Consider the following 10,844-nt stretch of genomic DNA (forward strand, 5'->3'; position numbering starts at 1 on the left):
ACAATCTGAGAATCACTTTCTATGAGTCTTGCCATGAAGAAATGCCTGATGGCACTTACTCAGATTACAAATAACTTTACGCAAAAATTACAGTAACATCACAGGTTGTTACTACCACACCAAATCAGATATCTTAGCTTTTAAAATAGTTGCACAAGTGAATGCCTGTTAACTGTAACACGTAGTGATAAGTGTAATCATGGCTTCTTGAAATAAACCTCTTCCTCTTCTCATGAAATACTGCCTACCTCTCAGTAACATTTATCTGGGGCCTTAAAGACATCTAACTCACGGTGGCATGTTCTCAGAAAGAAAACGACCTTTGTGTTTGTCCTTACTTTGCATTTGGGAAGACTGAGGCCCTCCAGTAAAGGAGGCAGATTTGTCCAGTGTTGCAGAAGATTTATGGATAGGATGGAAAGAATAGAATTCTGACCCTTTTGGGGCCAGGATCTGGTGTGAGATCAGCTATTCTGTCCCACCAGCAGATAAGTACCCATCCGATGGGGGGGGGAGCTAATATATCAGCTCTGGAATATTATGACAAGTTCTTATCAATATGATCAAGGTTAAGAGGGATAAATGTCATCGTGTTTAAATCTCTGTGCCTAGAGGCTTTTTTTAAAAATTAACTGCCTAAGTATAGAAAGAGGAAGAGCCGGCTTACTAGTAAGGCAATGGGAACTCATGGGATCACAACTGCAGTGTGAGTCAGCAATGTGACATAAATGCCAAAAAGGCAAATGCAATCATGGACAATATTAATACAAGTATGGGGTGTGAATCAAGGGAGGAAATTATGCCATGGTGTTCTGGATTGTCAAATCACTCCCAGAGAGCTCTGTTCCATCGTGGGCATCAAGATAGAAGAGGGGTCTTAACCCGGAGTCCATCCACAGGTAACTTAGATTGCTGGCAGCATGAAAACTGAATCACAGGAGTGGTTAAAGAACCAAGGATTTTTATACTTGAAAACTAAGGGTATGATCGGAAGTGGGCAAGAACAGTCCGTTTCTAGTGGCGGACTTTTTTGTTTTCTCCTATAGCACTGGGAACTGAACCCAGTGCCTTTGCACTGAGAAGCATCTCCAGCCTTTTTAAAATTTTTTAAATTAAAGACAGGGTGTCACTAAGTCACTAAGTTATCCAGACCAGGCTCACGCTTGCAATCCTCCTGTTTCAGCTTCCCAGAGTACTACAGGCGTGCACCACCATGGCCTGCTGCCATGAGGTTTAATTTGTGGATCTAGAAGGAAAAAAATCATGGTGGCCTTCTTACTCTTTGGTTTTTGTAAAATAAGCATCTTTGAAATAAGACCTTGTTCTTGCCATAATTTCCCTAAGGTACAAAACCTGTGGATATGTTTATCCCTTTGCTAAGGCATCCCTCTCTGCCTACAGGTACATCTTCTCCAAGAAGCCCTCTTTTAAAATTCCCACCTTGAGCCGCTTACTCCATTGTCTCCTTGCCCTGAATTTTGCTTTGCAGTAGCATTTCCTTTTGTCTGTTCTAGTTTCCCCAAGGGATTGTTAGTTCCTTAGAGACAAGGGCCTCGTTATGTTTTGTTTTTATTACCCTAACTGTCCTCAGTACATCTGGGTATCTGTCAGTTAGGGACTGAGGGAATTTCTGCTGACCGCAGCCAAAAGATGAATTAAAGTAACCAGACAGGTAATTCTTTTATAGCATCTACATGACAAAGCATTACAGCGGACTCTCTTGATGATGATAACACTGAATTGACCCTTCCTGTTATGAAATAATATAAGCTGACAAAGTTGACTCTACAGTAAACTTATTTCCTTACATCTTAATTTTAACATGGAAGCCTCATGTCCTTGTTAGAGAAAATCTAAGTCTACTATCTAAAAGCTCCATTTCTTTTGTCCCAGCTATTGGAAATTTTCCTTTAACTAGAGAATTCCTTGACTTCACACTTTTTCCTCTTTATTTGTTTGGATATTTACAGGATACCAAGTGCCAAGTCACAATATCGCCTCATCCCTTGTTCATAAAATGAGCTGTGATCTGTTTAAAAATACTAGGGAATATAGTTCAGTGGGACAGCTGTTGGTTAATATGCAGAGACCCTGGGTTCAATCCCCAACACTGGGAAAAAAATCCATAGGATGAGTTTGTTTAAATAAGAAACCACTTTTATGCATTTTGCAAATGAGATACTGCATACTTATAAATGCTTTGTTGGTAGCAATGCTTGGCTCTTCCTAAGTCCCCTGTGCAGTGCATTAAAGAATGGAATGATTTTTCTCAAGGATACCAGAGTGGAGGGGGTGCACCGAGTCATCCGCGAGGCTGAGAACAGAATGCACAATACAGAAGCCTCGTTCATGCTCTGTCCCTCTCATCACTGGACAGTACTACTTCCCACAGCTCGAGGACCCGATATGGTATGGAGCAAATGAGGGGCTTATGGGTAAGAAGTAGATGTGACCCCACTTGTCAGCCTGAAGTCGAATTAGAAAACTATCAGCTGTCAATCATGAATTGAGGAGGCCACATTCTTGGTTACTGAGGTAGCCATGCTGTCCATGCTAATAGTGCTTGGCTAGAAGTGGCCCAGGGAGGAGGGAACAGTTACGTCCTTTTGTAGTTTCAAAGCTTCCAGTCTCAAAGCTGCAGGGCCTTTCACGAGTCTCCAACTGCCAAGGCCATTGAAAGATATAAATCCTAATAATGAAAAAGCAGGTGGAAGGCTTGGTGTCCTTCAACAAGAGCAACCTCTTTAGAAGGAAGGCTCTATCAGTCCTCAGTGAGTCCAGCATCATTATTTATTCTCACATCGCATTATGAACTGCTCACAAGGGACAGTAAAAGATTGGGGGGGGGTCTGCCCATCGCAGAGCACAGGGTCAGATGTAATCACTGTAAAATAGCCAGCCACAGCAAACGAGGCAACCAGCAGACTGACACACAAGCAGCACCCAAAAGCACCAGTGACATTCATAGTTTCTAACAGGATTTGGATCCTGTAAAGGAGTCCAACAAGAATTGGATGCCAGCTCTTAACGTCTACAGAGAAGGGTCCTATGGCAGACAACTCATTTCCCTCTGTTCTCAGCAGGGTAGGCCGCTTTTAGAAAACAAAACTAAAGGGCTTTGGAGAATATACAGTCTGTTCCCTCAGTTGACCAAAGAAGACACATAGGCCCAGAGAAGTTAGATGACTTGTTCAAGGTCACAGAGGTAATTTCCAGGAGATTTAAAGATGCATGTTAAGGGTTCCCATAGTTTGAGAATACCGTGCTCAGAGACCTGTGGGGGACTTCCTGGGCTTGGGGCTTGGTGCTGGCAAACATTCACAAAACATCCTTGAACAGATTGCATAAACTCTTCAAGCTCCATTTCCCACTCTGAAAATGCGACGTAAAACATGTGGTCTATTTACCTCAAAGATCACAGCTAGATCAAATGAGATAGCACAGCAAACTCTTCACAGCACAGCCAGGTTCAGTCTAGAAGAAAGGAGGATCTTCCTACTGAGCATACAGGAATGGGTGGCAGTGAGATTTTGTGTGAAGTTGCATGAATGGGACAAGTACTAGGCACAAGACTTTTCTACCCCTGGGACCAGTTTTCACAGCTGTCACCAGCTTGTCAAATGTGTCAGAAACACACCCTTCCCCCCAGTCACCTGACCGCCACCAATGAGAGCGTATGCTGGGGGTATCAATGTATTTACGAGCAATGTGAAAGACTGGCCTAACATATTAAAATTTGACAAGTTTCTTAATTTAACTCATGGTTGTGATTGGGAAAGAGAGCCTATTTTAGTTATCTAACATATCATTTTGTTCCCTTAGTTTGTGGCTAAAATTTATGACCAAAAAATGATGACCGAAACCTCAAATTGCAAATGAACTAGGTTTTTTCCCCTCCTTGTGTACTTCCCTAATAAAATTTCCTAGCTATTTAGAAATATTTTTCTTTAAAATCAGATTTAACGAGAGAACTACTTATTATTTACCAAGTTCCTACAGAGTTCTCAGTGGTTTGTTTTCACATAAAGCACTACACAGAAGACGCAAATCATAAACCATTTGTAGGCCAACATAGTTAGGCTGAGGGGTATAGAAAAACAAATGAAAAAGTATTATTCATGACCAATTGATCAATTAGGCTGCTTTTCATTCAAAAACATAAAAAGGCAGAACCGATTTAGCAATGACTGTGTTAGAAATGCATAAAAACATTATTAATGCTGGTTTTTTTCCTCTCTTATTTTTAGTTCTCTTTAGAAAATTATACTCAAGAGCTTTCTGCAAGCAATTGAAGGAACGAGTGAAACTTGGCAGCGCTGGACCCTTTGTAACGCTGATGCAGGGGCGGGGCCCACGCCTGATTTGCAAGGCTTTTTCTGGATACAGTTCCAGGTTTCAGAAGTCACAGACAGACTTCTGGAAAATCTGAGCAGATTCAACAACCAACCGAGGAAGCTTCCTTCCGATACCAGTCCTCCGCCATCCCATAAGGAAACCCAGTGTGGTCTTTATAAATCTGACAAGGCAAATACTCTTGTGTGTTAGCGGTAAAATCTTTTATAGTACAGGTATGTGAAAAATGAGAGAGATTTTTTTTCCCAGCCTGACTCTATCAAAATATCATCTTCTGCCCCAAGGCTCTGAGTTCTCATAACTCCCTCTTCCATTATTCCTTTCAGGCTTTTTTTCTTTCTTTCTTTGTCTTACAAGTTCTAATCTTTTCACTTCCAGCTATTTTATGTTTTAAGTTTCTTTTACAAGAACCTTAAGCTATATAAATGAAATACGAATATACTTTGCTATGCTTCACAGAAAGCTTTTCTCCAGATGAATGAACCTAAAAACGTGCACTGGTAGCCACGCTAGGAGACTGCAGGAATTTCAAACTTGGGCATTTGTGGAAGCCCACTCCATGCTGTGGATTCCTAGTGCAGTCTTCAGATGGAATGTTCTGGAATCAGATGGCCTGGGTTCAAGTCCTGGCTCAACCACATACTAATTGCATGCACTTGAGCAAGGGACTTAAGCTCTTTGTACCTCAGATCCCTCATTTGTGAAAGAAGAAAAATACAAGCATTTTCTTCACTGAGCCAGAAAGAGAAGTAATGAGCTAATTATCTGCAAAATATGAATCATTGCATGGCTTGTCAGAGTCACAAGAACTATTGGGGAACTTGTATACATTATTTAATTTTCAAAATAATCCCATGAGGTAACCACAGAAAGACTTGTCCAGTTCATTCAGTTAATAAATGGAAAGCTGGGCTTAGTCTCAGGCTATCTGGCTGCAGAACGGGTAGTCAGATTACTTACATTATTTTCTGAATTTGTGCATTCAATAAATATCCGTAGCTCCTACTGCTGCTGAATTTATAGGGCTTATCCTTCCTTAAAATGGGTTAAAATATGTGTGACCACCAAGGAGACAATCCAGTCTTGCAAGGATTATCCCTTGAAATCACTGGATGAAAGCTTGTTGAGAAACAGTTATGATCACAGGGCAAAGCGTCACACCCATAGTATCGCTAATTGCAAAAGAGGGAAAAGTACCTTTCCAACGAAAGAGAGTCCAGAGCAGGCTGGCGCCCTGGAGTCATGATGGGACTTGGCATCACAAATCACAAGCAAGTTGGAACCACAGGGTCCCGGTAAGAGGCAACCTGCAGCACTCTGCGGCACCAGTGTTCAGTTAGATCATGCTTCGGTCCTAACTTGGAGTTTACATGAAATGTGGGGTTAGAAGAATCAATTAACCATAAAGAAACAGCCAACTCAGAACCCAAGGCTTTCTGGAAAGTAACTGGCCTGACTTAAAGAAAAAATAAATCCAGTGCTCAATAAAGAGATGTGAAGCCCAAAAGAATATATATATCCCCTGACCTCCGTGGTACTGGGGATTGAACACAGGACCTTCGCACTGAGGCCCTACATCCCCAGCCCTTTAAAAATTTTTATTTTGACACAGGATCTCAGTAAATCATTATATTTCCAAGGCTCGGCTTGAATGTTTAATTCTCTGGCCTCCGTCTCCCAGAATGCTGGGATTATAGGCGTGTGCCACCAGGCCCTGCTTGGTACGTTTTGTTTTTCTTTTATGGTATAGAAGACACTTGGGGGATAGATGGGGAAGGTTAAATCTAGTCCATGCCAGATATTAGATGATCTTAAGGATTTACTATTTATCTTCTTAGGCATAATGATGGTATTGTCAACATACAGGGGAATGTCCTCATTCTTAGACATGTACTAGATTAGGAGGAAAGTATCATTTTATCTGTAACTTGTGAGTAACTCAGAAAGAAATATGTACTGATAGAACAAAAAGCAGCAGCTGTTGAAACTACAGCTGTTGTAGATAGTGAATGAGGAGGTATTCATTGTGCTATTTCAATTTTTCTTTGAATTTGAATATCTTATTATTCCTAAAATGTCTTATACCTTCTCTGGAGAGCCCATAAGACTTTTATCATCATGTGCTTTGCAGTAATTTCTTTTAGTTCTCTAGAAATTTTGTCTGTGAATGTGTATTTAAAAAGAGGGCCAGGGATTTAGCTCAGCAGTATAAGCACCTGCCTGGCAAGCACAAGGTCATGAGTTCAATCCCCAGTACCAAAAAGAAAAGAAAAGAAACTTATCCTTAAAAATTATTCATATTGACTCAAGTGTATTGAAAGCTAATATTAATACTGAAGAGAACCCAGAGCTGTAACAGGACACATAGTGCTGGCACATAGTAATTGCTCAATAAATATTATCTTGTTAAAGGAGGCTAGATTGTCCTGGGAATTGCCAAGTGGGACACACCCCATATTTATATGAGGCGAAAAAGCAAAGACACATGAGGTTGCATTATCCCTTTACAGGTTGAAATACACTAAGCAGATACTTCAGTTGGACAAAATGAAGGCGAATCTACCCCTACTCTTTGGTTCAAATAATAAAGCTTGTGAAGATCCTTGAAAGACTTTTGAGTTTGTTTTACAAGGGCAAAGCACGAGGAATCTGTCTTTAGGACCATTCTCCAGCAGCAACTGTTATTTATTTAAGAAATCATACTTAATGACAGATTTTTTTGAATAATTGCAGACTTTCTTGATCCCAGAAAAAGGGCAAATTCTGCTCAAGTTCAGGCATGAGCCCTTTAAGCCATCAACACCAGCAGGTGTTATTCTCTGGGAATCAATAAATATGTGGGAATTAGGATCATTTTCAGGTCTTCTAGAGGGGAACGGTTCTAAAAGCGACGGCTGTAGGCAGTAAGTGAGATGCATTTTGTATAAGAGATGGGAAGAAAATGATCAAGAATCCAAGAAATAATTAATAATGATATCATCTTGCATTTTTACAGTGACTTTTCCCTGAGGTACTTCATCTCTGTGGTAACTCATTTATTCTGTCAATATCCCTATGAGGTAGACACAGAACAATGAAATAAAAAAGAAAAGGGATTTTCATGAGGGCCTAAGATGTGGAAGATATTCAAAATGATATTATATTAGCGACAGAGATATTTCTTCATATTGAACAGATCGATCATCTCCTTCCCCTCTGCTCTAGTAAAGTCATTTTAGAAAAGATAAAAGGTATTACAATTTAGGGAGAATGAGATTGCAGTTTATTACACGGGAGACACTCAAAGGTAAATCCAAAAGGATAGTTTTATTCAACAATATAGGGTCCTTTCCATTTTACTGAAAGAACAAAAAGTTCTTGAAAAAGGTATAAATTTGAATTTTTTGTTTTGAGACAGGACTTGCTATGCCCACTGAGCTCACTTTGCAGCCCAGGTTGGTCTCTAACTCCCAACAATGCTCCTGCCTCAGCCTCCCGCGTGCTGGGATTACAGGCACACGCCACCACACCAGACCATAAATTTGAGATTTTAGAAATTTGAAATCTAAATACACTTAGGTGATTCTCTATTTACATTGCATTTTTAAATCTAATATTGGATGCTTTTCAAAAGAGGATCACATTTAAATTATTTTAAAGCACTAATTTTTATATGTAATATCAAGTTATTAAAGAAGAATAAATAAAACTAATTTTTTTCTGAAGCCAAAAATAAAAAGAAGAAAAAGGCTCCCTTCAGAACTGAATCCATGTAGCTGCACAAAACATAAGATTCCTCAACTTGAAGTTTCCCATCGTCAGATAATGAGTACTTGACATTTTTTCCTTTGGGTTTTTATATCCTAAGCTTTCTGCTTTCCCTAATTTACCTAAGGATGCATATTTTCAATAAAGTGCAAATTAAGTTACATCGACTTTCATAACAGGCCTAATCTGAGGTGTGCAAATGCAATGATTTTTAGGTTAGTGAAAACTTTGATGTCTCTGTATGTTCATTTCTCATGTTTGGGAGTTGCTGGGGACACAAAGCATAACGGAGCTGGCTTCAGGCTGGGACAGACGTAGACAATATTCCCTCAGTTTTCTTTTTGTAAAAGAACTCACACTGGTGATTGTTGCAAAGGGAGCACAGATAATGAAAGATCTGAACAAAGAGAAAAACCCTGGCCTCAGAGCCTAGCGTTCATTCATTGCTTCTCGGCCCTCTACCACCTCCTGCTCCCCATTGGGATTAAATGCTGACTTCAGGGAAGTGGAATTTTACTTCAGTGACTCCGGGGTCAGAAGTTTTTCCAGAGATGCCTCGGAAAGCCATTAGTGCAGGTTCTGTCACGGCCTGAGTAAGAACCAAGTCTTCTCCAGTGCATTTGCTGGAAGCCAAGCCTAGCACCACAGACAGTCACAGCAAAAGATTTAGAGACCTTAGCTGATGGACCAAAAGTTTTAAAAGCATTATTCAGAGAGCTTATGGGATTCATTTTAGGCAGATTTGACTAGTACAGACCACCCTACAAATCATAAAACCACTCGAGGCTCCTGCAGGACACGTACTGGTGTAGTATAGTGACATACCTTTTGGAAGAGGAGAGGTTGAGTTTGTATCTTGGCTTTGACGCTGGGTTATTAGGATCCTCTGTCCTAGGAAGGAAGGTGAATTCAAACATCAAAATGACTGCGTTTCAGAGCAGTGAATCCACCTTGCGCTGTCTTCCAAGTGCCACCGGGGCAGAGGATGCAACTTACAGACCCCACTGCTTCTGAGTCTCGCCTCCAAGCTCCCCCCACCCGCCAGCCCTGCAGTCGGTAGGCAAACCACACAGGAACTAGCAGATACACGGCTGCACAGAGTTGGGTGTGAGCCTTAGATTATGCGGTTTTGTTTTCTTGCTGTCGGAGTTGAACTAAACTGCAGGAGGCTCACTGAAACACTTTTGCTTCTCTGTGTTTGGTTTCAGTTTTAACAGCATCCCTCCTGGACACTTATGTTCACATAAGAAAATGTCTAATCCTGACATGGTCCGTCAGCAGGCTGCTGCTTGCTGGCTGTATGGGAAAACCTTATTTATTTTTTTTCTTAATGTATCCAGGCATAAAGAGAAACATGGAGATTTCTTGAGGGAAAATGATTTAAAACCACCTTTGACTACCACAAACTTAAAAATCTCAGAGAAAATGAGTTCTTAATGCACTTACCCATATTATTCTTAGCTCATAATGTGACACCAGAGGAAGGAGAGGACGAAGAGAAAGGAGGAGGAGAGGGAGAGGGAATGGAAGAAGTCTTGTGAGCCAAAATGAGTTCTAATTCTAGGTTTGTCACTTTCTGGCATGAGTGACGACTACCCTTTAGATTTCTTTATTTTTATTTTATTTATTTATTTAGAGACAGTCTCAGCATGTGCGTCAATGTCTTTAGGTTTTTCCTTAAAACTTCTAGCTCACCCCTCCCCCAGACCAGCTGCAACCTGTGGAGGCCTCTTCCTTCTTTTTGCTGTTACTAGAAAATAGATTGGCAACATACATCTTTTGCACAAAATTATAATATCGCTACTTGTTAAGTGGCACCCTTCGGAGTTTAGAGACTAAACCCAAGATGAAGAGGGAAATGTTGGCTCCCAGGGATGTGTCTGGCATCAATCCCAGGGATACCAAGAAGGAGGGTTTCATGTAAGTCTCAATTTGGGGTGCTAAAATTTAAATTTATTCTGTATTTTTGCATTGTGAAATGGCATCTTTTTGTATCACTTTACTCTTTCACTTACAAACCTTGCTTAAGATCAACTTTTTAAAAATGTTTTTTTCTTTGGTTATAATTGCTTAACATTTTTATTAAAACAAAAAAGAAGACTCACAGACTTAGCAAAGTACCTTGGTCATAGTAAGTGCTCAGGAATGAATGGGTTAAGGAAGTAATTGACTTAATTGCTTAATAATGGGATTTCACTTTATTAATGCAAGTTTCTGAAATCTAAGTCCCATCTGAACAGGATATCCACTGTTTCCTCATGTTACACAGAATGAAGGTTGAAGATAACAACATGTTGCTGATTTTTAAAACGATAACATCGCAACGCTTGCCTGTGAGTGCTTCAGGCTACACGGTCCACGGACCTTCTTGGAGCCCTTGGTTACACGGAACAGGTCCATGACCAAGTTTCTAAACACCAAAATCCTTTGGCCACATCCTTTTTCTTCAGTAGCTCCCAAGTCAGTGGTTTGAAGTGGTGAAACAGTCACTCCCTAGACTTCCACGGCTGGGAAATGGAAAGGAAGGCACTTTGTCTAATGGTGCTATACGGAAAGTATTAGGGCGTTTTTGGCTTCGCCCTAACGGGGAAGTCAAACTTCCACGGGGTACCATCCCCCAGGGGGCAGAACAGACTCCTTCCCCTTGCAGTTGTGGGCGGAGAAGACACTCAGAAGAGAATCTGACTTGGTAGGGAGCATTGATTGGAAGACACATTGGGAAGCTCACTGAGAGAGAAGCAAGC

General features: G+C 40.7%; 1 protein-coding gene across 1 annotated transcript in view; it reads right to left on the reverse strand.

The window, feature by feature from the left end:
• The window catches only part of Grap2 (GRB2 related adaptor protein 2), a 60,802-nt gene extending 51,724 nt beyond the window's left edge, over positions 1-9,078 (reverse strand). The window contains exon 1 of the mRNA XM_013152928.3: positions 8,926-9,078. The gene's annotated coding sequence lies outside the window, so the exon portion shown is untranslated. The remainder of the gene's footprint in view (positions 1-8,925) is intronic.
• Between the last annotated feature and the right edge of the window lie 1,766 nt (positions 9,079-10,844).

The sequence above is a fragment of the Cavia porcellus genome, unplaced genomic scaffold, assembly GCF_034190915.1.
Source record: "Cavia porcellus strain 051 isolate PalLab524CR breed Dunkin Hartley unplaced genomic scaffold, mCavPor4.1 scaffold_40, whole genome shotgun sequence".
Classification (NCBI taxonomy): Eukaryota; Metazoa; Chordata; class Mammalia; order Rodentia; family Caviidae; genus Cavia; species Cavia porcellus.